The following is a 26,743-nucleotide window of genomic DNA, read 5'->3' on the forward strand; positions in this document are numbered from 1 at the left end:
AATTGTATACTATATTTCTTCCACTTTATACTCTGTGCATGATTAATAGCGCTAAAAATGTTAATAACGGTATAAGTGGTATTTCTTAATTAGCAATCTAGGAATCATGATGTTTAAAATGAAACGCATTCAATCGATTTAAAGCATTCTGTTGGGGAAAAAAATGAAGTTCACAAAAAAAAAAAAACGAAATTTTGACAACTTATTGATGTTTTTTTTTGTAAAACCTTTATGCTGAAAGTGGAAATTGCTGCTCTATGTAGCATGTTGTATGGGCAACTTTAAACCACTCTCTACAGTCAGAATAGCTCAATCCTGACAATCCGAGGAAATACATGTTATTTGTTGGACATTTTTGTTTGCCCACTGTAAAAAAAAAACTTAAAGTGAACTTAACAATTCAGCGTCAGAAAAAAAATTACATCAACGTCATCAGTACAATCCTTCATCATGCTGAAAAATTATTTAACTATTGATATTTTTAAATACGGCTAAATGATTTTGGCCCAAACACACCCAGATCTATAAATTGTGGGCCCTCCTGCAAAACATCAGCAGGGCTCCTAACTGCCCACTGGTTTGCTCTGCTCTCCTCCCTCCCAAAACCCCCATACTTTTTTTAACGAGAGATTGTTGTATGTTTTTAACTGTTTCAATATTTCTATTAAACTTTGAATTCCTTTGTTGAAATGTTTTGTGTATTTATTGCTATTGCTGTTTTAAGGCTTTTAACTTACTTGTTTAAAAGCTTTTGGATAGCTGTGTGTGTGTGCTTTTTAATCCAGGTTTTTGGAAACTCATTTTATAAGTTATGTCACAGGAATACAAGTCTCCCATAACTTAACATTGTCCCAGAGTTTCAAATTTTCTTCACATTTTTGGTCTGTGGGTACGTAGATCTGGACCATATGCAAATATTGGTACGGCTCTGATAACAAATTGAACCACTGTATATGAATTATCTGTCATTACAAAATGACGGAAGGTTGTTCTTTTTACTTTCTTGTCCAAAGAAAAGAAAGTATTGCATTCCCGAAAAATTTTCCATTCAAATAGCAATCTAAATTTTCACTTTAATCAGCGATGAATAATTTGTGATAAGTTTTTTGTGGTTATGTACGTCGAACTAATTTTAGCGCCTCCAGAATTGTATTTCACGCATTTGGACGTTTTGAGGTGTGTGGAATCCCATTTAAATATTTTTGGAAAATGTCTGTTTGTGTGTCTATGCGCGTACAAAAAAAGTTAAAAGTCATTTAAGATAATCAAACTAGAAATTTACGCTGCAATGTTTGTGAGAACTGTTGCTGTGAAAGCAATACTTCCCTTTCTCCGTACAAGGGAGTGAAAAAATAAAGAAATGAAAGAATTTTTCATTTTTTGTTAAATTTTGGAACATCTTTTGCGTTGCTACTTTTTTTAAAGAGGGAAAGGAGGGGGGGGGGGGAATCATCAAAATTCAGTCAGGGATGGTAATTTATTTTATAGACGCACTATTTTGTGTTAAATGTTGCTTTGATCCAATCAGACAAAACAAAATCAGCCAAACTGTTCAAAAGATCCTACGTAGAATCCAGTCTTGAGGGTTTTGAATTGATCAAATTTGACGAAAAACAGGTTTCACAAAAGTTTACCTTTAGGTAATTGAGAAAAATATTTATTTAAATAACTAATTGATTTTTGGTTGCTTTCCGTTTTCATTTTATGAGAGGTTAGCAAACTTGCATGCTCTCCCATACTTAGTTTTTTTTTTGGAAATTTAAACGATGATAAAATATGTGCGTGCATACTGAAACTAACTTTTAATTAAGTTTTACTTGATATTTCGGCCAGAAAAAAAAAAGAAAAACAATGAATTTTTTTTCCTAAAAATTTGTAGTATTAGTAATTCTATAACATGTTCATTATCGAATGAAATTTTGAGTGATACATTTAAATGCGCACTTAAGTAGATGGTATCACGTTAAGCATTTTTGAAAACCGGTAATGTATTTAAAGAAAGCAATAGAATGAATTAAATAGTTGTATAGTATATTTATTAGAAAGGAATGTTTCTCAGCTTATATAATTATGACGTATAAGCTAACAAGCACACAAAACATCTCTAAAGTTGACTGAATGCGCATTTCCTCAAAAGCAAAATGTGATAGTGATAAGTCGGAAACAAATAAATAAATACAAATAGTTGAAGAATGAAAGAAAGAATAAAAAGAGACGAACGAAAGTTTATTTCAAAACCTGAAACAATTGCTAACAGTTATTTTTAAAGTGAGATTTCGGTTTCAAAGCAGTAGAACCAGTTCAATTGAATCATTTTCAGTGAAGCCATTTAATGCTGGAGCTGAAATAAGGAAACGGTTTGTTTATGGAAGCGAGGTGGAATGACAGTGGCGTAAGTCAAAAATTTTAATTTGATTCAAGTATTTTGGTAAAAAATTTTGTAGAAAGAAATTATTTCAATGTGTAGCAATTTGGCTAAATTTTGGTGTTTATTACATGGGGGTATTTCGATAATTGGGAATCTGGCGCGGTCGTCTCATTTTTGGCCTTTAAATAATTTTATTTTGGTAACCCTGCTGATTTATAGTAACCCTATGTGAATAGATTTTTCCGGTCTCTGATTAGATTCCCAAAGAAAAATACCTCTCGCGCAGGCGTTGGAGCCAAAAATTGACGCCAATGTAGAAATATCACCTTAGTTCTTGAAAACTCTCCTGTATAATGTCTTTGCCTGCTATGCACCATTTAACGTTGCGGTTACGGGATTGGCCAGAAATTTAACATGTATCGCTTAAGTGGACATTATTTTTAGCTACCTATTTTTAATGTCAAAGCGCCTAGTACAGAATAGTTTACTATTTAGAGCATTCGTAACGAAACATATGGATGCCTCAGTTGCCAAATCGATTAACTCCACTTTAAAAAAAAATCATTTCTGCTGCTACTTAACCAATGCTTAGCATGTGAATTTATATTAAATTTTTTTCTGACTATGTGATGGCAGAAAATGTAACACGAGGTCCTGTTTACTCCTATGGATAACACCATCTTCTTCATAACTCTTCTCAACCTTTTGTTTTATGGAGTAAATAGATTTGGCAAGTGACGCATCCATATAGTGCTAGAGGGCCTGTATTTACGCAATATGTAATCCAGCATAAGTAACACGATCGAATCGCTGTTATTAGGTATTAGTTAATGCTTTTGTTTTGGCATGTGATTGCCAAGTCACTATATTTATACTAGAAAGAAAGATGTCTAATATTTATATGGCCATTATCTCATTGTAAGGTAACATGAGAGAAAACAATTTATAGCAAACTTGTTAAATATGTACTTCACAAGAATACGAGATAGTAACTGAAACAACCGACTTGGTTTTACATGAGTTCTCACAACTTTATACGGTAAAAGCGAGACTTGCATTTTTGTATATTTTATGTTCTTGGTTGAACACAGAGTTTCTTATGCATATTTGTAAATTAATTTACAAATATGAATTTTCATGAATATTACAATAATGTGTTTTCTTATAAACTGCGTCACCTTTTAGGGTATTTCTGGAATTGGGTCGGCTCGTAACAGCATGGATTTGAAATAATTAATTTTTAAAGGCGAGGTAGAATGATTGTGGAGTAAGTCAAAAATTTTACAGTTTGAGTTAAGTACGGATTTGTGTGGGTTCTTCTATTAAAAGTACTAATAGCACAATATATATATATATATATATATATATATATATATATATATATATATATATATATATATATATATATATATATATATATTTAAATGGAGTTGCTTTAAATCCCTATAACTCAAAATATTCTTGGTCAATTTTGAAATTTTTTCCAGAAAATTATGCAGAAATATCTAAGCTTTAATTTTTATTCGGAGATTTAAAAAAATAATCTAATAAGAATAGAAAATATTTGAAGAAAAATTTCGAAAAATTTGAGCGTACTTTTTGTTAAAATCATATTTTTTACAGTAAACGTTTTTTTTTTAAATTCGCCGAATAAAAATTGGTGTAAATTGTTGGAAATAGATATGCTCCTAATTTCTTTACTTTATCTTTATCAGTTTTTGACTTATAAGAGTTTGAAAGCAAAAAATCGGAAAAAATTGCATGATGGAGGAAACTCTTTTAAAGTTAATTATAATATTAGTTAAATGCATGCAACAAACATAATTATATCTTTTGTTCTGATTAAGAAAGAAACAAGATTCAAACGTTCTTTTAAGCAGAAAAAATGAAAAAGTTTTTAAATGTAAAAAAAAAAATTAAAAAAATTAAATACAAAATTTGACGATTTTTGTGTTCCGGACCCCCCTTAAGGGAATATAATTTTTTAACTCTAAATATTTGATTCCGAAAAACAGGAAATCCGGATAAACAGAGACTGGTTGAACGAGGTTCTTCTGTACCTATAATGAAAAACAAATACAGCTTTTAAAATTGAAATCTTCTTTCGTTTTTTTTTTCCAGATATCATTAAATTCTTCATTTATTCAAAACAATGTCAGAAGATTTATATCGCTCTGATTTCCTCCATATTTGGTTGCTTGAAAATTGCTTTCGGTTACTGACTGCTTTTATTGCTTGATGATTTACGTACTTTCGAGTTTTCTGTAATTAACCAACTATTTTTATGTCCAATAGTTTATTTTTGTGTGTTTCGTACATTGTTGTCTTTTCCTAACTATTGTTTAAAAATTTGTGTTAAAGAAATTTAAGTTTTTCTTAAGTTTCGGTTACTGACTGCTTTTATTGCTTGATGATTTACGTACTTTCGAGTTTTCTGTAATTAACCAACTATTTTTATGTCCAATAGTTTATTTTTGTGTGTTTCGTACATTGTTGTCTTTTCCTAACTATTGTTTAAAAATTTGTGTTAAAGAAATTTAAGTTTTTCTTAAAAACAGACATGTAATTTGTTTTTTTTATATTTAAAGTAATTAATATAGCTCTATACACAAAACAAACATAATGTTAACAATGTTTAAAAAAAAAAGATTTATTTAGAAGCATCAGCTTCATAATTTTTATTTCTACTGCTGAAACGTCAGCAATACGGCATTCCAAATCGGAGTTATGAGAAAACTAGCTGTTTATGTGACAGCTTCGTTTCCAGAAATGGAAAAGAGGGGAAGGGCCACTTGGGGCTACTTATTATTTTAAAACTCGAGTCGACTTTAAAATACGAAACAATCTCTGCTAAAAACAAATGTAACAGTGAATAATAGATTTAAAAAATATTTTGTTAGTAGCGTTTTCCTACCGAATATTTTTCACTAAAGCGAGTTGTTAATAGAGGTGAAAAAAATTATTTGAATAAAAGCTGTTTTGGTGGCAACAACTTTATGAACTAATACTATGCTGCTTTTAGGCGGGAAATATTTTACATGCAAATTTTTTTTTATTTTTTGCCTTCTTATTCTTTGGTTCCTAAATTTGGAAGAAAAATGCAATCTTATTCTTCCAAGCTAAAATGTGCGATAAGTAGTAAAATACCGGTCGTAAGCCTGAGCTAAGACAGAATTGCTAGCAATATACTGATATCCCGGTTATGACATCCGGAGACTGCAGTTTCGTCCTTATTATTGACTCATCAGTATGGAATAGTCGATCACCGAAGTGGAGGCAGATGTCGTCTCAATTGAAACTGAGATTACCATCAAACTGGTAGCAAAAACTAATTTATTACACAGAGATGACTTCTGCCTCCAGGTCGGCTATTGACTTTCAGACTGATGAGTCCATAGCAAGGACAAAACAGTCTCTGGATATCATAACCGGGCTGTCGGTATATTGCATGTAAAATGTGTTTTTTGAGAGAAAAAAAAATAATCAAAATAAACTAATATTAAACCAATTACGAGATAATAAGCATAAGCATTTCAATTTTAAATATTAACTCCATTTTTTTTAAACGTACGTTTTCGTTTTGTCAAGTTAATAATAATTAAATGTTTTTTAAAATGCAAACTATATTTCATGGCATTTTATATTTTCGCTACATAAATATATATTTAATAAATCATCTTTTCATTTTCTTGAGTGGTGAAAATTTGGCTGGTTTTGGTGAAATTCGGAAAAATATCAGAGCAGCTCATTTTTGCTCAACTTAGAAAAAGTACGAGTTAAAATTGACTTAAGTACGTTGGCTTTAATATTTACATTATGAAATATATATTCTCTCACACATTGCTTATTCTTTACTCTCTGATACTTTTTCATGCTATGCGGCATTTTAATTGACTGTAAGGAGTTTTATAATTTATAGCAAATAAAAAAGAAAAAAAATCCTTGCATACTGTTTTTTTATTTTTCCAAAGAGTACTCAATAGGAAGAAAAACAATACGGAAAGGTTATTCTAAAGGGTATAAATGCTTTAATGAAAAGAGTTCAGTTCAAACTAATCTGAGTTTGAAAAATTCTACTTCTTTAACTCTTTTGTAAAAATATTTCCTCTTTCTTCTCCGCAATGGAAAATAAATATATAAATTGAAGTATCGTAAAGTTAAGGATTTTTCAAAAGCATTTTCTTATTTTTTCTTACATGAATGAACTATCGTTTTTTCTAGAATTAGTTCTCTCGGATTATCAACGAAAAGAGTGTGCCTTAAATTTATTTGTTATTTTGTATTTTCTTTCCTATCTATTCCAGTAGCGTACCTAGTATGGGTGACACCCGGAGCGGTGATATATGGGGCCACATCCCCCCTACAAACGAAAAAAAGGTTTTAATATTCTATGAAAACATGAAATTCATACAATTTTCAAAAACAACTACATTTGTGTTATTACAAAATTTTAGGTGGGTCAATATACAAAAGACAAATAAAAACTATGAACGTTTTTTATATGTCTTGTCCTAGACGCATATGTGCAGAGCCGTAGCTTGGGTCTAAAAAGTAAGGGGGTATATGAAATTGATGGCTTCTTAATTATTTCAAAAGTATCTCAAGCACAAGGGAAGAAAATGGGTTTCAGTTTTTTGCTTGAAGAGGAAGTCAGTACTAGGTCTAAGTCTTGACAATATGACCCTATTCCTGAGTGTAATATTCACTCCAAAGTGTGGGTTGGCGGGTCCGAGGGTTCCCTTCCCCCGGTAAATTTTCAAATTTGTTGCCTTAAAAATGAATTTTAGCTTTATATTTTTCAAAAACATGCAATTCCACTTTGAGTGTCACACCCTAGACCGGTGACACCCGGGGCGGACCGTCCCCCTATACCCTGTAGCGACGCCACTGTCAATCAATGTGATTATAATTACAATTTCTCGTATCTTTGACTTCATACTATCATGTTGTCTACGTGTAAACTAATCTACATGCTATGTTATACTACAGCTGAAAATTTGGCGTTTTTCGTGCATTACCCGCCTATACTTTTCTAATGATACAGAAAATAATTTAAGTGGTGTTTACAATGACAACATTAAAGTGGTTAAGTAAGGAATTATGTACATGTTAATTTTTTAAGCATATTTTCTAAGTACGAATAACTAGCACATTCTTACCTGAAAGCAATGAGTAAAGTGGCACCACTGGATGAAAAGATTTATTATAATTATGTTTGTGATGACAAAGTGAAAATGTATGCCAAAGATAAACTAAATGTTAGGGTTATTTTTAGTTTGGCAACATGAAAGCCTGACCACAATTCCGTGGGATTTGGAGAGCTAGAGCTACCTTTTGAAAAGTGGTTTCGCAACAACAGTGTTTGTCAGAAATATAATTAATTCTCTTGGTGGCATGCCCGAATATATCCGTACTGGTCAATTAACTTAAACATTAAGTGGGCGTGAGCCTGCTGCTTTTCTCGCGCTCAATGGATAGAGTACAGTCAAGCCCGCTTATTAGAATATCGGTTAAAAGAATATCCCACTTAATATAATTCAATTTCAATGTATCAAACCAATATAATGTGTTATTTTAATCCCAGTTAATGGAATATCCCGCTTATTGGAATAGTTTTTCGTGGCAAAATGGCTATTCCATTAAGCGGGATTGTCTGTAGTTTATATTATTATTGATCTGAAGATAGGATGCTGATTTGTAGTCATTGACCCGTAATATCAAACATTTTGAGCCTGTCGCGTCAAAACTTTGAAAAAATCAAACTGTGTGGATCTGTGTCACAAATAGGAGTATTCAAAATTTTTTTGATAATCTTTTATGAAGAAAAAAGTGTTGCCTTTATTATAGTTTTAGCTTTGACGATCATTTTATTTATTACGAAAAAGCAAAAATTATGATAAAGAGAATGATAACCGAATGACACAAGAACAAAGAAATATAAGTGTGTTGTGTAAAAAGTCGGAAATTAGATCCACGCTGACACAAAAAGGTAAAATCAAGCCAAAAATCGCAAAACTCGTCAAGAATGAAGTCTGATGAAAGATATACAACAAATTTAAATTTTGACGCCAATGAGATACGTGTAAGAGCGCAATGCGCAAATAAGATGCGCAGCTAGAAGGGTTTTAAAGTGTGATTGTTCGTGCCGTAGGGCAATTTTAAATTAAAAAAAAAAAACCACATTGGTAATGATTTACTTCACTTTCTCCGGAAACGTAGACTGTTGTAGGTCCTTTCCTTTAACATCTCATGGTTGGAAATGTCTTGTTCTTTTCACAGAACGAAAGATACATAACACCTTTTTTCATATACTTCCGAGTAAAACACAAAACTGGCAAAAAGTAGAGATTCCTGCACCCAATTAAAATTTGTTTTATTTTAAAGATTTCATCCCAGAGCTTAAAAATTTAGCGATGTGAATGTAAAGAAGCTTAAAAAACCGAGAAGATTTTAAATGTTTTTCGTGGTTTTTATGGACTTCATCAACGGATCTGAAAACGCGTGATGTGTGTTACCCAAAATAGGTTCGCGTGTCATAAGTTCGTCGTCACTGTCACCGACGGTAGTGTTTAGAAGAGGTACCTTGGTTACCGATGACAAAAAGATTGGCGGAATCATTTAAGCCCATTCCCATGCTTTCCTCGCGTCATAGGATGGGATTCAGATTACTAATAAAAATACGGTTCTATAATAATTTTAATAAAATTCGTTCGATTTTCTTTTGATGTTCCTTTTTTTTCTACTTAAATCGAAAAGAAAAAAAAAATCCAATATAAGTAATGAAAAATAATTTTTTTCGGACAAATTAGTTTTCACAATCAAGGATTGCAACCAGGTTAAAAAATTTTTTTAAGATTTTTTCAATTTTTTTTTTAAATTTCTTATCTTCAGAAATTTGAGCACACAGTGTTTTTGAAAATTATGATTTTGCTTAAATTTGAGTCACATCTTTTCAGAGTTTCATATTTATGCAAATCATCATTCCAGAAAAAAAATAATAACTTGCAGTAAAAAATGTAAGGAAATTGTAATGTAAAAAGTGAGAGAATATCAACACATATTTTAGTATTAACAGAGGTACTTATTTCATTTAAAGCAGACAAGATGAAAATGAAAAACATTTTCGAAATTAATTCATTTTTATATGTGTAGTTTGTGAGACTTTAAGTACGATATGAAAAGAGAGAAAGAATAATCTTTAAAGAATAATCAGTCATAATTACCTGAAGCAGTAGAACGTGTGACTTTCCATCCATCCACCTACCACAAAGCAAAAAAAACTAACTCCAAGCTACGGCGAAATAACATTAATAAAGCATTTTGATTGCTCAAAAGAAAAAAAAAACTTAATTTTCTTTGTTCATTTATAACGAGCCCTAATTTAACATGAATCCGGATTTAGCGAGGAAATTGGAAGTTTTTGGTTGGTACAGTGTTAAGTCTATGGGAGCATAACCCGCTTTTAACGACCAAATCCCGCTTCAAGAGAGCAATAATTTTGCGATTCATAAAACTTATTGATTTTCATCTCCGCTTATATTATCTTTTTTCTGAACTATCCTTTAATGTTCTGAAGTCAACCAAAATTCAGCGATAATTCAGTGATGGGGCATAAATCTTGAAAACAAGTGATAATGGTTATTTTTTTTAATTTGTGGAGTAAAGAAACACTTAAAAATTATATTTGTATGTGTATTCGTCATAAACGATGCCAGAAGAAAGAGACAGTCAGACAATTCAAACTTCTTTAGTACTGTATTGAGATTAAAAAAAAAAGCAGCTATAATGAATTTTTATGAGGTTTTTTTTTTCACGAACTTGTTTTTTACGAACGCTCGGTTAAAACGAGCAAATATTGCGGTCTCTTTGAGTTCGTTATAAGCAAGTTTAACTATATTTTCTACTGTTAAGTGAAAAATCAATGTATGTGAACCAATTGTAAAACTTCTGAAAAATTAAAAATATATACATCTTTCTTTGCAACATAAATAATCTAGAAAAAAAAGGCAATACCGTGTTAAGGCTGATTCCTATTAAATCTGTCTACCGCTATAATCGAAGAACTTAAAAATTAAGAAAGTGCTTCTTGATTAAAAAAAAAATAATAAAAATATCGAACATGGATTATAGAAGTAAAAAATAAATTTTTCTGCTTAACTTTAAAAGCTAACGGGAACTGAACAATAAACAATTTATCATATAAATAAGAGTATGCTATCGTAGTTTTGTACATTAGTACAAGACTGAATTAGCACTTTTTTTCCTCACTTTCATGAATGATTCAATAGTATAACTACAATAAATATTTTGCCAATAACAGCTAACCAACGACTTTTGCAAAATTATTTTTTTATTCTGCTATTTTTTAAAAATCTTTTTTACGCCAAAAACATACTGTTCCCACTGTACCCTTTTAAAATAATGATTCCAAACTTGTTATCATACCACAACGTAATGAAACGTGAGATCTTTGTAAGAGGCAATGTTAAATGATAGAGACTGAAACTTCTAAAACACATTATCTGTGTTTTAGAGCTTTTAGCCTACACTATAAAGTGTGATAAATTATACATCAAATGCGACTACACATTGTATACACGTGAGAAAACAGTCAACTATACTTTGCATAAATTGAAATAATGAATCCCGCAAATGGGAATTTAATCCGGTATGCGTTCCGGAGTCTTTGAAACACAGCAATCTAGAAACTTCCCCCGGAATCGTTTCCCTTTTGTGAATTACTGTTGAAGGAACTTAATGTTTCTCTGTTGTGTTAGTGAGAGACTTAGAGAACATTAAATTCATATGTCAAGGGAAACTTTCAGAGCCAAACAGCACTTAAGCTTTTCAAATAAATATTGAACGATAAGACGGAGAAATGAACTGAATTTACGTCATGAGTTTTGACTTTGCTTTTCCCGTTTGATCTGGAGACTGGAACTAATATTTGTATTCATTTACGAATGTAAGTTGGTTAGAAAGAGAGTTAATGTGTAGAAAGGTGCTTGAATTGTTGTTCAGCCACTCAGAGTGGTATGGTGCATTTTGAAGCACGCATGAAAATTTTTTGCAGCCATGATAATTGATTAACTTTGAGTTGTTTGGAGTCTATTGTGAAATAGCGAAAAAAGAGACATAATTAAAAAAGATAATGATGTCGTTTCCCAAATTTTAAAAGTATTTTTTTCTGAAAGAACATGCTTAAAAACATAGGATCTAAACATTTTTTAAACAATTTGTTTAAGTTTAATATTTAAAAAAAATACTTAAATCGTTGCGCTTTCATTGTTTACATTTCTTGTCGATGACATCACAAATGTTGAAATGCCATTCTATGTTGCCATTCACAGTGAAAAATATTTAATTCGCATCTTTACTCACGTGTATTGGCAACGATATGGTTGGTAGCAAGCGTAGAGCGCAATTTTAATTCGCTGCTTGATTATCATATCTTGGAAACGTAGTAGAAAAATGCGGCAAACTGCATCATCTCAAGAACCAAAGAGAAATAGAGGTTAAATTTTAATGTTTAACTATCATGAAAATGGAATTTAAATCATTTTTAACTACTGGTTAGTTGATGGAAACTATCAAATGTTGTTATATTGGGTAAAGTTTTCTGAAATATTGCATGAGTATAAATAAAATGTCCAGTAGTAAGATGCAGATAAATTGAATACCTACGCGAAACTTTTTGTGTGTGCTTAAGAAGTTGGGACGTCTGTTGTAAATTTAATTTCAGAAACGATGAACCAGATTTTGGTTTAACGATTAGTTGCGTGGTTATCTTTGCGATTATGTATACTTAAGCAAGTTTTATTCCTTTTCATTGCTTTACATGATTGTGTGTCTTAAATAATGCGTGCTATCAAGCATTCCAGCTAGGGTATCCTATTATCAACCTCGATTTTTTTTAATTTTTGTATATATGATGTATATATTTTACTTTATTACTATTATTAATATTATATTTCAAAGAAAAGGGAGAAAAAGAGAGAGCCCGTCGTAGTATCTCGAGTACTCTTGCTACAACAGGTTTGCTCTTTTTATATAATATGCCTTTGAATGTAACTTTTTTCGTCACTATTGTATTATATTATTCCTGTTTTCGTACTTAATTTCCAAAATGAAAGCCGATTTTTGGCCCTTCTTCTCATCCTCTTCTGTAAACATCGGAGGAAGAAACAGATAAACGTATTAGGATTCACTAAGCCGTTTCTTCCTCTTTTTTAAAAAATGTTGTTACTGGGGATGTTTACAATGGGCCGTTACCAGGCATTTCAACTTGGATGTATACAACCTTTTAACCAAGAGTCTTTTCATTATAAGTATTTTTATGTATTTACTTTTTAGTTATTTTTTTTTATTTTATACGAGAATATATATGCAACAGCATTCTCTCTCATTAATTACTAGTAACTCGGTTCCAATGTGGCACCTCGAGCCTACTAACTTTTTCAAGCCTTTTCCCCCTTATATATATATATATATATATATATATATATATATATATATATATATATATATATATATATATATATATATATATATATATATATATATATATATATATGTTTTTTTCTATGTATATGAGTATATGTATGTATGTGTGTGTATATGATGTATGTATATGTCTATGTATATGTATGTGTATATATATATATATGTATATGTGTGTATATGTATGTATATGAGTGTGTATATATATATGTATTTCAAGAGTTTACCCTTCAGTTTCTTTCCCTCCCCCTCAACCACCATGGTACCCTTCACCGGTTAAGCTAGAAATGGCAGGTACGAAGGTATCATTGGTTTAAAATAAAAAATAAAATAAAATAAGCAAGTTTTAGAAACTGACGGGTAAAGTGCAACAATTTTCTAGCATTTTATGAATGTAATTTTAAAAGTAATATGGAATTAAGATGAGTAAAATGTTAAAAATTTAATAAATATTTTATCATAAAGTAAAATATTAATATACATACTCTTTGATTTAAATGGATATAAATTTCTAAAATTGTGGAGGTTTTGTGGATTGTGGTTTGGTATACTTTTATTCCATCTTAAAATGCGTTAAACCGCTGCAGCAATAAATGAAATTTTAGCTCATCTTACTTAAGCAAAACAGACTCATTTCAGAAGGTTTAAGTTTTTATTTCAATTCAATAGCAGTATAGCTCTTAATCAGTTAGATTTTGAGTTATCTGAACGTTTTTTGACTATCATTTCTAAGCTTTTTGTCCATTGCTGCTGTCGTTTGCCGAAAAATTGAATTTTTCTCTTTTTGCTAGAATTCGAATGGGTATTGTATTTTTCAAATAGAATGTTAAAAACTCACTACTTAAAACATAAAATGGTTGACTGAATTGTAAGACTATTACTGAACTCTTTGTAATAAAATTATTTTTAAACAAAATTCTAATCTCTAATTGAAAAGAAGAGAATTTTCACATCATCTTGCTCGTGGGTGGAAAAGTACTCCTACGCTGTAAAAGCCTTATCTTACGTATGAAATCATCCTTCTTCGACATATTTATATAAAAGGAAGAAAATAGGATAATTCAAAGAAGATATCAATAAGCCTCATCAAGAGTACTTTATTTTATAAAAAAAATGACTTTTAGTTCTTTTATGTGCAATGTTATGCTCAATTTAACGTTACTGTACTTAAAATAAGATTATTTTAAAAGATTTAAAACATTTATACGATGAGCGGTTTAAAAGCTGCTTTCCATTACCAATATTTTGATTTTACTTTAGAAGGTTTTTATTTTCAACATCTTAAATGTAAAAGGTACCTCACAGCATAGAATCTTCGAGATAAGCAAGATCTTAAATAGAACACGAGTTTTAGTAGCATCTAAAATCTTTCTGTGTACGCTTGGATTTATAAATTTGTATATAAACTAAGTAAAACATGTACACTTGTGGCCGTAGAAATTGCTAAACCAAGAAGGTGACGTGCTACCCACTTGAAATTTACATGACAGGAAGAAGATGCTGTGATACATGCAAATAATTAAAACTTCAACGCATTCATGTAAAATTGGCATAGGTAGCGCCAGCTAGTGAATAAATTGGATAGCAGGTTTCTCACACACAAATTCCATTATTGGAGCATTGTTTTACTTAAGAAGTTGTTGCAATGCTTCGTGTATGAAGGACAAATGCTTACCAGTAGTATTTTGATTTTGATAGAAGTTTAATTGGGATTTATTGCATCCATGTACTGCTGCTGTCCCATGACTGCCTGCCAAATACATAGCCAGCGAGTGTCATAAGAAACGCCCCCCCCCCCGTGTTGTTACTAATTTAGCGGAGATGACAGTCATCTTGCACATGTCGCCTTAATGGATCGTACAGCCACATTGTGAGTCGTGAGATAAGTAATGTGGTCATTTTCTAGACAATAAGAACATGCACAAAGATTTTTACAGCATTCACAGCAGCATCGAATGTCAGCTTGGCAGCTGTGGCTTTGGCTACGTTTGACGGTGCATCACAGACAGAAACGCCTTCAAAAGTGTGATAAAGGGCAAACCTGGAAGCATGAATGGTGTGACATCATGTTTTCAGACATCATGTTTTCAGAGTTCTGACTCTGTTTACAACATCATGATAAGCAAAAAATAAATACCTTTATGCCGCATAGTAGGAAATAACCAACGTTGTTTATCACAAATAAACAGATTACAGAATACACGTGTTTCGGGGTTTTAAGGAATCTTTTTTTAATTCAAAGGTGTGAGCTTCTAAAGACTAGATGCTAGCGTTTACTGGGTGCCTTTACATCTAGAAGCCTTCAATTCACCTTTGAATTGAAAAAGGGGTTCCTTGAAACCCCGAGACCCGTGTATTCTGTAATCTGTTTACTTGTGATAAACAACGTTGGATATTTCATGTTAAACACCATGATAGTTACTCCCGTATTTGACGGCATTGTTGAGAACACACATTATTATTGTGTGTTGAACTTCGTCATGCTGGCCCATTAGCTGAAGTGCTACCGTTCAGTTTGCCCACTGATGACGTGACTCATCAGAAACACTTTCACACAGACATTATAAAATTCACTTTAAACCTACTTTAAATCTTTTTTGATCTGAGGATTTTAATATTTGAAAATGCCCAAACGTTCTTCTTATAGTTATTTTGAAGCAGAACATTAAACAGATTATTAATGTCCTTTTTATCAGATTTATAATTGCTTATATTGGAATTTCTTCTGAATGAATTTATGACTGACAATTCTGTGGACATATTTTTGAGCTATTAGAAGGTCACTGCAGAAAATTGTAACTCCGATATTGAAGGCATGTCTTTTGTTCTGCTTATTGACTCTTTAAAGTTCATTGATGAAAATTCATAAAACTCATCTTAAAGACTTACCAGAACTTAGTTGTTGATCTTTTGGTGGTTAATTAAACGCTTAAACGTAATTTAATGGAAACTCATTAAATTTATCTGAACGGGTTTAAATGCATTATTCATGGCTTATCATATTATCAAAATCTTTAAAGTATTTTGCTTTTAAGCAATTAAGGTTTTAAGAAAGAAGTATATTACCAGAATAATGCAACTTAAGAGAATTTAAATGACTAATTAAATTTTAATCTAGATAAGAATGATTTTATGCTCAAATGAAAATTTCAAAACTTGTTAGAATTTATAAAAATGTCAATTTTGAGTGAAGAATCATTGAAGTAATTTCATATATCATTTTCAGAAGTTTTATATAGCATCTTTCTTTCATGGGATATTAATTTGAAAAAAAAAAAAAAAAAAACGAATTAATGTACTGACTCAAAAATAAATATTTAAAATTTCATATAACCGTAGCGGGAAAACCAGGTATTTACTGCGACACTGTAAGTTCCATATATTAAGAGCTCTCAATCTATTTCTCACAAAATAGTTTCATTTTATAAACAAAGAAGTTTTTTTCTTTTTCTTTTACCCGTAACAAGTAATGCGTTCAAGGAAGGGGAGAGGGGAAGTAATACTCCACAGAAGAGTTCAACTTTTGCATTCAAACGTTTTTATTTCTTATAGATATGTGGCTTCTTTACTAATAATAAAACTCAAAGTCTCTCTGTCTGAATGTCTGTAGGATGTCTGGATCTCTGTGACGCGCATAGCGCTTAGACCGTTCGGCCGATTTTCATGAAATTTGGCACAAAGTTAGTTTGTAGCACGGGGGTGTGCACCTCGAAGCGATTTTTCGAAAATTCGATTTTGTTCTTTTTCTATTTCAATTTTAAGAACATTTTCCGGAGCAAAATTATCATAAGATGGACAAGTAAATTACGAAATTATCATTGCGTGGAATGGAAGAGCGAATGAACATAGCCAATTGGCGAGAAATTCGTCATTCATTATTTGTAAATATACCAGCGAACAGAATGACATTTTAATTTTCAACTACGGGCAAAGCCGTGCGGGTACCACTAGTTACTAATACATCACAAACAGTACCTTATAAAGGCTTTACAAGGTACTGTTTGTGACGTATTAATGAAAATGAAATATGCAAAAAATCATTGGACATTTTCCTACTTTTGTTTTTCTAAATTTTGTGCACGAGAAGTATACTGCCATGATAAGCACAAAAGTCGTATCTGCATTTTTTATCAAAATTGAATTACGATCACCAGGTAATTCTTTGTCACATATTTCACCTAAATACAATGTTTTATATTCATATGCAAATTGGAGATATTTAAAAAAAAAAAAGAAAAGTCCATATGAATCAAATACATGGAGCCGCACAACTTTTAAACAGCAGTTTCTCATATTTAACTCAGCTGCAGATACGACTTGTGCGCTTTGGCACGGCACTAGAATATTGGGGTTTTGTACACCCTACCTTTCCACTTACGTTACAAAAAGTTACCTCACCAGTTAAGGATTCATGTTTTTATTACTAATGTGAATGCAAAAAAAAAAGTTTGAGAAAAGATTTAGTAATTAAATTAACCATTTTGTTATCTAAGAGTCCGAGAAAACGCACCTAACATAAACAAACGTTTCTTTTAGTCAGGTCTGCTCACGGGGGCGAGTATGGCACAAGTTGCGACATCTATTTTTTTTGGAGGGGGGAGGGGAGGGGATTTAAAAGTTTTTTTAAATATATTTTTGTTTGAATTTATTTATTGATTTATTTTCATTTATTTTATTTTGTTCTGTTTATATTTCATTTCATTTATTTATTTAGTTTGTGTATGTGAGAGAGAGAGAATGTCCTCGGCGTAGCACCGAACTTTTCTTATGAAATAATAATAATTAAAAATAAATAAATAAAAACATTTTTGAAAAAAAAATATAAATAAAAATACTTCTAAAAAATAACTAAATAAAAAACAAGAGCAAAAAATAAAAAAAGGGAAAGAGAGTTTTGATTTTCTTTTGGGGTGGGGGTGGGAGGAATTTTCGCCATTGAACTTTGGATGGATGGGCAACCCTGCTTTTTATCATGCCTCAAAAAAGCTTAGGGAGTAGTAATGAAATAAAATGAATATTTATAGTCTAAAATGTTTCGTACAACCGTACTTTATAACATCAGCGAAATACTGAAATGAACACTATTACATTCAGAGGCATCTAGTACATGAAGCAATCAATTTATGTTTTGGTAATTTAGGACGACGCATAATTTATCCCATTACCCATTACCTCTGAAGCATGTTTATTACCATTCAAATTATCAAACTGATGCTGTTATGCAGCAGATCTGTTGCAACAGACTAGATTCACATCCCATGGTGTATATAATGAGCCAATATTTACCAGTATACATTATTCAAATAATGTTGATTGCTGCAATACTTTGGTTGCATTGTTGAAAGCATCGAGCATAATTGATAATGAATCTGGTTGTAGTAAATTGAAACTTAGCTACTCTTTGAATCCAATTCCAAACATTGCATTCATGTACAGGAAATTGAATAGGTATGGTAAAATCGATAATGAACTTGATTTCCATTTACGCACACCTTTAGTTTACCAAAGGCTAGAAACATTCAATGGTCAACACTTATGAAAATTATCGGAAATGTCCCCCCCCCCACCCCCCGGGAATGACCAAAGATGATTTTACATATTGGTTAGAATTTAAATTACAAAATGCTCACAATAATAATATTGAAATTCCTTTTTATTTCATCAGCGGGACCACTTTCTGGACAAACATAGTAAGTCGTCAAATGTTTTTTTTTTAAGAAAAAATGTTTACAGCTAAGTATTCATTAGTTCTGTCAACAACGTTCACCAGCTTCAGCTTTAATAGCGGAGATTTGAAATATAGTATCGAAAATGTGGGGATATTTTTTTCTTTTTTTTTTTTGTATCCTCATCTGTATTTGTAGCAAAATAGCAAGTTTCTTTTATTGCAACAAACGTATACATTATGGTAGTTCTTCTAGAGAGAAAAGAAACATTTTCATTGTCTCTTTGTCTTTTTTAAAATTAAAACTGTCTAAACAATTCTAATACTAGAGGTCCATGGTTTTCTGTAGTAAATTCATAAACAACTTCTCATAATATTCAACACAGTATGAAGATATTTGAAATAGTTTAAAATTTCTTTTACGAAAATCTTCGACGTAACCAAGTGTGATGAACGTCAACTAGTAATAAATAAAAATAAGAAAAAAGAAATTTACGAAAACTTTACATTTTAATCCTATTTAGAAAAAATGGTGGTGGTGGGGGGGGGGGAAGTCTCTAAAAGCATTTTTTCGATCCGGTTTTATTTCGTTCGTTGGAACACTTAATTTCAACAGAGACTTTTTTCATGAATTTTTTATATTCTTTTTAATCTTTTGTTAGTTCATATAACATAAGAAAAAAAAAAGTATTTCTGTCAATTTAATACTTTTCAATTAAATTAATGCAGGCATTTAATAAGTTATTCGTATAATTTAATTGTTAAAATATGATAAACAAACTGAAAATTGATACTTAAATTACTTAAAAAGCATTCAATATTCAATTGTTTTTATCAAATATAATTTTTTTAGTAAACTAATATGATCAAAATAGAGGTTTTTGTTAAACTTTCTGCGAAGGTCTGAGATTGAATCTGGTTTTAATTCATTTTATCACGCATGCATAAATGGTTTTCTATTGATTTTTCTTACTATTTAATTAATTTTGCTACCCAAAGAAATAATGGGAAAATCTTTTCAGTATTCCTTAATTGGCATTTTTGAATCAGTAGTCATTTGGAAAAACTTCGTGAATAACGTTTTTAAAGAAAACTGGCAATAAATTTCAAAAAATAATTATTATAATGCCAATTTTGTATTGAAAAACGTTTTTATGCTGAATCATTTGCATATCAGAAGTCTGAAGGAACAATTTCCATTATCACAACGGTAGAAAGGAAAAACTGGGATGAAAAACTGAATAAAAGAAGGAATGGCCACTTACGGCCATTTTTAAGTAAAATTGCGTCGTGATATGAGCAATAATAGAAGGGATAAAAATGTTAGAATAGACTTTCTAAAATGCATAATGCTTAAGGGATCAAGCAAAATCAATTCAAATGTAATTAAAGTAGAAAGATCAACTAATTTCAGCGATGATATTTTCTCTCGAATAATTTAATTAGCTAAACGAAAGAATTGCATTTCTGATGAAAGACGGAAAACTATGTGTTATGGAATTATGACGAAAAAGAGTTATTTAAAAATGAGGAATTCTAAAATAATATTACGTTCTGACGGTAATATACTCCGAATGAACGTGTGAAGGATGTGTATGGTATAGGAAAATCTAATTTCTTTTTATTTGTTAATAGAATCATGATTTTTATTACATTTTGTATCAATCGATAAAATTTCTTTCAGTCAATGTTCTCGTTAAATTAGAACGAATACGATTTATACTGGACGCCACATTTTAATTAAATTTCTCCACCTTTTGTGAGAGTAAAAATACAGAAAGTGGTGAAATTAACGATTGAAGAACCGTATAGTTATTGAGTTAGTCTTGCTTCGAAATTGCATCGAATATTTTTTACAAGTTAAGAAAAATAAATATTTTTAAACTTTTATTCTGAGTAAGAGAAGTAAAACAATAAAAAGTGAATATTTATTTTCTTATAAATTTCACCTTCTCATCTTATTAGTACAACTATGCACACCAAACGACTAACATTAAAAAATGTCTTTATATCGGATTATTTTTCACTTTTTCCCTTCCCGTTAAAGACCACGCATTTCTTTACTTTATTTGATAAAATAATACAATTGTTAGTGTAAATCCTTTTTTTTTCAATTAAAAGGTGCTAGTTTAAATAAAAAGTATTTATTTTACAAAAACACTTTTTTTTTCAAGTAGTGTTCAACAAAAATGTGGAATTTTCCGCAAAAAGCATGTCCAAATCGTAAAGTCTACTCGCTTTTAAATGATATTTTTAAAACTTTTTTTTTATAACCAAATGCTACTTTTTTGCAAAAAAAAAAAAAAAAAAAAAACTGTTCTACGCCTAATCTTTATTAATGGTTGCTAAGATTAAGAAGATTGAAAGTGTTTTTATACTAAGATATAGCCTCAACCTGAAAATAATGCATAAAGATTCTAATTTCTAAAAGATATATTTTTTACTGCCCATTTTTTATCATCTCACCATACATTGTATATTTTAAGCATCAAACATAGAAAAGGAATTGGGGAACGGTGGATTTTGAAGTACTAGTTATCGGTTAGCAATGGCATAGTGGGAAAAATTGCATTATTCTGCGGCATCAAAATATAATTAATTTTCAGTGTGATCTTATTGCAATCCCATTCCAAAACTTTTACCACGAGTAAACCAGATATGTCATCAAGAATTATATTGTTTTCAGATTTTCAAAAATATACTTTTGAAAATGTTCCAGGTCAAAAAATGATTTCTTTTGAGTTTGAAATATTAATATCACCTAAACTTTCCAAGTGACATGCAAATGGCATTAAAATGACATCCAGTACGACACTCCGAACTCTTATAGAAGCTAGGAAAAGTGAATTTTTGTAAGTACCGCAATTTCACATTTTGCTATTTTTAGAGTATTTTGAAGTATTTCACGGCAAAAAAACTAACGGTCAAAATAATGTGAAATTTTTTTTTCCTACCACTTCGTGGCTAGACTCAAACATGTAAGTTTAAGTAGAATTACTTGACATGAACTTAAGCCGTGGGTGTTTTTTGCTTGTTTGATGTGGAATGGACCCATTTTACAAAAATTAAATACAACCTTCTGATAAATTGTTAAATGAGACGAAATAATAATGGTCGACATCTATAACGGGTTTCACGACTTATTGCCCATTCAAATGCCGATATGAGCCGAAAAATAAACTTTTTTGTCAATCTTCCTTTCTGCGGAGTCTTCTCACTCATTATTTTCTCCAATAGTATTAAAGAAAATCTTTATATTTCTGCGTTTTCCTTTTTCAATTTTTTTTTTCTAAGATTTCTCTAAAAGAACTTATCGCTATCCTTTTTATTTGTGGTTGAAGAAATGCATTATTGCTCAAAATGTTTTAAACTTTACTGAGACATTTTTTTTCTTTCCTTCATTTTAACTTGGAAGCTTATTTAATTCTTTATTGAAACTGTTTTCATAGTTTTGAGTTTTATTTTGTTGGACAACATCGAAGTAAGTAACATAAATGCAACATGTAGGCTGCCCATTTTCAAGTAATGTAATGACATTATTATCGTTGACAGAATAAACACTTATTCTATTAACGTTTAGTTTTTTTAATATAACAATTAGTTTTTATTGACAATAGGTTTAAACGCTGTAAATATCCTTTCGAGGCAAAATATTTTTAAAAACGAAGCAATTTATCCAAAAATGGACAAAACTTATTTTTTTTTAAATTTTATTCACTTATTTATTTATTCAAAATAACACGCATGTTTTCACTTATGCTCTTTTATACGACTATTGAAATAAATGATAAATCTTGAATTGACATTGAAAGGTACTGTTTCCACCAGGCTTATTTTTCTGGCTGCAATTGACCTTGTAGTTTTGTATCTGTGTGTTAAAATTTGACCACGGAAAGATGGTGGATGGTCCTGAAGCGAAGAAATCATTTGTAATAGGTAGAACGAGCCAGAAAACGCCGGGTAGTAAAAGGCACATTCTCGCCGATCCTATCAACTAAAAAATAACAAATATCTTTTCACAAATGACATAAATATTGTTTCCGTTGCAAGGCCATCCGCCAACTCTCCGTGGTCATGCCTTGTTGCACATGTTTCAAAAACAAAATTCCCTGCTTAGTAATCCAATAACTTGTCAATCTGTTTTTCTTAATGTGAGAAAACCTATTTGGCAATCACAAGTGATTTCTCAATACTTTATTAGATTTACACAAATTACTTAAATTACGTTTGGAGATTAAATGTTCGCTTTCATAGAGTGCCTTTATGCATTTCAATGTTTTATAAGCAGTGTAAGTGGAGATATAGCAACGTCTTTTTCAAGATGTAAAAATATTCCTCACCATATTTTATATATGTGAAATTTAGTTTGGAGGAGTGAAATGTGCGAAAACAATCCTGGATGAGCAATTCTATAAGTATATTAACTTTATAAGGAGGAAATGGATGGTGTCAGATGTCAGTCCGGTCTTCAATGCAGCATTTTAAAAATATATTTCTTAAGTAGCTCGTTTTTTCAAGTTTCTTACGAAACTTGAATCCATTTTACATTTTAAGTAAACATCAGCAAACATAAGTCTTCATGCTTTATGTGATAACAAAATTTCGTTTTTGAAAGTTTGAGAGGGTGAAATGGAAGGTGTCATAGAAAAAATAAATGTGACCTATTTTTGGCGTTTAGAATGTTTTATATCTGGAATTCAAACAAGAAGTTCCGTCTAGAACTAAACGAGCCTACTTTTCCGTATACCAATATCTACTATCTAGTATCTGATCAACATTCTCAAAAATAGCTAAAATCGCATATTGTTTCAAACATATTTTTTAAATATTTTAAGCTGATTTCTAGAAATAAAATATGCTTTACTCATCTAAAGAATTAGATGCGTAAAATAAATAAATAAACAAACAAATAAAATAGCAGCACTTTTAAAAAAAGCAGCTAATACACTTTTTTCAATTAAAAAAATTCTTTAACCGATTTTGAAAAGAAAAAAAAAAGAGTTAAAATTAATAAGTTCACTAAAATAAATAAATAAATCATATCAGAAAAATAAATCGTGTGTTTTTTCCCCTGTTGCCAAAAAAAAAAATTAAATGAATTAATGTACTTTTCAAAATAAATAAAAACAATAAAATGTCAACTTAAAGAAATAATTTTCTTTGTCGAAAAAAAAAAAAATTGAATCTGATATTTTAAATCTGAAATAATCTGACATTTTTAATTCAAAATATGTTTTTCGCAATCACGAGTTGCGACAGGACCCTACTCATTGGAGTTATTGTTTCTAGAAACTGCTCCTGTCTCCCCAAACCTGACCCTTCTCTTAGGCGGTTACGTGTGTATAGTTGTGCGTGGTGTGCAGGCACGCGTGCATGTGTAGGCTTGTGTGTGCGTAGACCTGTGCATGCGCGTAGGCGCGTGTGCATGTGTAGGCTTGTGTGTGCATAGACTTGTGTATGCACGTAGGCGTGAGTGTATGTGTGTGTGCACAAGCGTGCGTGTGTGTAAGGACATGGATGCTGCCGACCAAGAGACGCGGATTTCGAGGGACATTGCTCAGGACCGGAGGAGCCGCGCCTGCAGAGGACGGTGGGCGGGAGTACTGCAGAAGGAGGCGGGGGGAAAATAAAATCGGCGCAACGTCAAGGACAATAGCAATCGTCGTCAATAGACGTCGATAATAAGCAATCGTGATTGCTCAAAAAAAAAAAAATAAATAAATAATCGTTTGCACATATTTTTATGTAGAAACATAAAGGTCTCCGAGTTGATTCGCTGAAAACCGAATAAATAAATTAAAACTTTTGAGTGAAAATAAAAATAAATCATATTAGGAATAATTATTTCTCAGTAAAAATGACGGCTGTGGAGTCAGAGTCAATCTCATTTTGGGACAAAAAAGTCTGATTCGGGAGCCGAAGGTTTTTAAGTCTGAGACTCGGAGTTGGAATCGGTCATTTTCCCTTCAAGTCCCAACTTTGCCAATGTTTGTGGAGTCGGTGTCTGACTTATTTTGGGATAAAAGAGTCGGATTTTCAAGAGTTGGAGTTAGTCATTTTTCCTCCATGTATAAATTTTTGCCAAAGCTACGAAGCCAAAGGCGAAGTCGTAGAGTCGGAGTCCGACTAATTTTCGGGAACAGGAGTTGGAGTCAGGTGCTCCAAAAATCTCGGAGTCGGGAGTTGTTCGTCAAGAGCTTTTGCCGACGAAAGTTGTTTGAAGTAAATCCACCTTTAAGTTTGGAATCTATATTGACCTCTGGTTTTCCCGTAACGCTAATGTTAAGAGAATTGAACTGTCAAAATTCAACGGAAAAATTGTTCAAATCAAAGAGATATTTTCTATACACATCAAAGCTTTTTATTGCAAAGTGTTTTGAAGCAAATTCGCCTCTAAGTTCGGGACTGCCTTGAATTTCCACGTAGGCGCTTAAGTTTTTTTGAACTCTTCAAAATTGAACGAAAAACTTCAAATCAAAAAATGAAATATAGGAATGAGGTGTCCTCGCCAAGATCTTTCGAACAAAAAAAAAGTTCGAATCGGACTATTCACTCAAAAGTTATTAGGAGGTGAGGGGCAGACAGACATTTTTCCCCATCTCTATATCCTACTTCCCAATTTTGAATTTTTCGATATTTATTTAATTTATTTTCGACCTTTTTTTGTTTTTTGCGAAATTTTTACGATGCATTAAGCCTTCTTTCCTGCTTTTTCTTCTTTCTCTGACTTTTACTGGTAAAGTAGGCTAAAAAAAATAGCAAAGTATTTAGGTAAATGCAAATTTTAAAAAGTTCTAAAGGATTCTGCCCCCTGCTCGTTAACGCTCACCAACCCCCGAAGATTGCTTAGCAATCTTATTTGATTCGCAAAGATTAAAATCGTCAATTAGAAAGAAACAGATTAAAAACGCATTAGGAGCTCCTTTTGGATCAAAAAGCACTTCTTCGCCGGGTTTAAAAATAACTTGTACCAACTTTCAGAGCAGTAAGGGCTAAAGAGCTTCTGAGCATTGCAAAACTGCAGTTTTGTACGTTTGAAAAGTCACTTTCATATTCGTGGTCTTTAGTAGTGTATTTTGCTGTTTAGCTCGGGGCTTGAATTGAGTTGAGCATAAAATTTTCCGTTAAAATCGAAACCCTTAAAGTTTGTGAATAAGAAAGTAGAAACATGCGAATCGAAAAGACGTAACTATGGCAACGCCAAATGAAACATCAATCATTTTAATAAAGATGATATTATTCGAACATTAATTTTAATGGCTTGTAACTTTTTTCCCTTTGGGGATAGAAACTTAGTTTTTTCGACCTTATGTCGAGTTAGATATGAAGTACTAAAAGCCGTTCTTTCCAGTGGTGTCGAAATGAAAACTGTGTGACAATTCCTTCGCTTTTTACTGATAGGTTCATTGAAGAAAGTAGTGCTTAAATTTTAGCTATACCTAAAAATGTTCGAGTGAAAACGCAAATAACTCGCACCGTATTTAAGTTACTAAATAAGTTTCGTACATCGTATGCCCATTTTAATACATTTACAAGATGTGCATCGCTTGCGACACATACAGGAGGTAAGTTGTACAGAGTGTTTTGAGAGCGGTGGAATTGTTGTCCACACTCGTTGGTTTGAACCTTCTTAAGTTAGTCTCCACCCCCAGTTGGTTGCCGAAGGTATTTTATAATGAGAATCGAGACTGTTGTTCCAAATTCTTGCTTGGAAGGCAGAGTAGTAGTCTTGTAAGTTGTATCAAAGCATCTGCAGTGGAAGGAATATTTTCAATTGCTCTATTGTTTCTTGTAAATAAAACTCGTCTGCATTCATTGATATTCTGAGACTTGATGTTTGATCGTAGAGTAGAATATCGAAACGCTGCAGCAGATCATAACATTCATCATCATTATCAGAAGTGTCTGTATAGAGTCGATGCCATTCGACATCAATTTTGCGAAATGACATGCAGACCTTCAAAGCAGTCTTCTTTCCAATGCCACAAAATGTGGAAACTGTGTCACAACCAGTTACAGACTGAAAATCCAACAAATTTCTGCAAATCTCCGGTGACACAAATCTCGTGATCTGGAATGGGTTTTCTGTGTTTTCTCAAGGCCATGCTTTATTCATAGTTCACCAATACTTTGTATTTGTGGGAGCAGTGATATTGAAATAGCCACCACATCTGAATCCACAGTTCGTATTAGGATGCGAATATGTCCAC

At 31.5% G+C, this 26,743-nt stretch overlaps 1 long non-coding RNA gene across 1 annotated transcript in view; it reads left to right on the top strand.

The window, feature by feature from the left end:
- Window positions 1-26,743, top strand: part of LOC129232563 (uncharacterized) — a 255,555-nt gene that overhangs the window by 21,620 nt on the left and 207,192 nt on the right. The window lies entirely within an intron of this gene.

Source organism: Uloborus diversus, chromosome 1 (genome assembly GCF_026930045.1).
Source record: "Uloborus diversus isolate 005 chromosome 1, Udiv.v.3.1, whole genome shotgun sequence".
NCBI lineage: Eukaryota > Metazoa > Arthropoda > Arachnida > Araneae > Uloboridae > Uloborus > Uloborus diversus.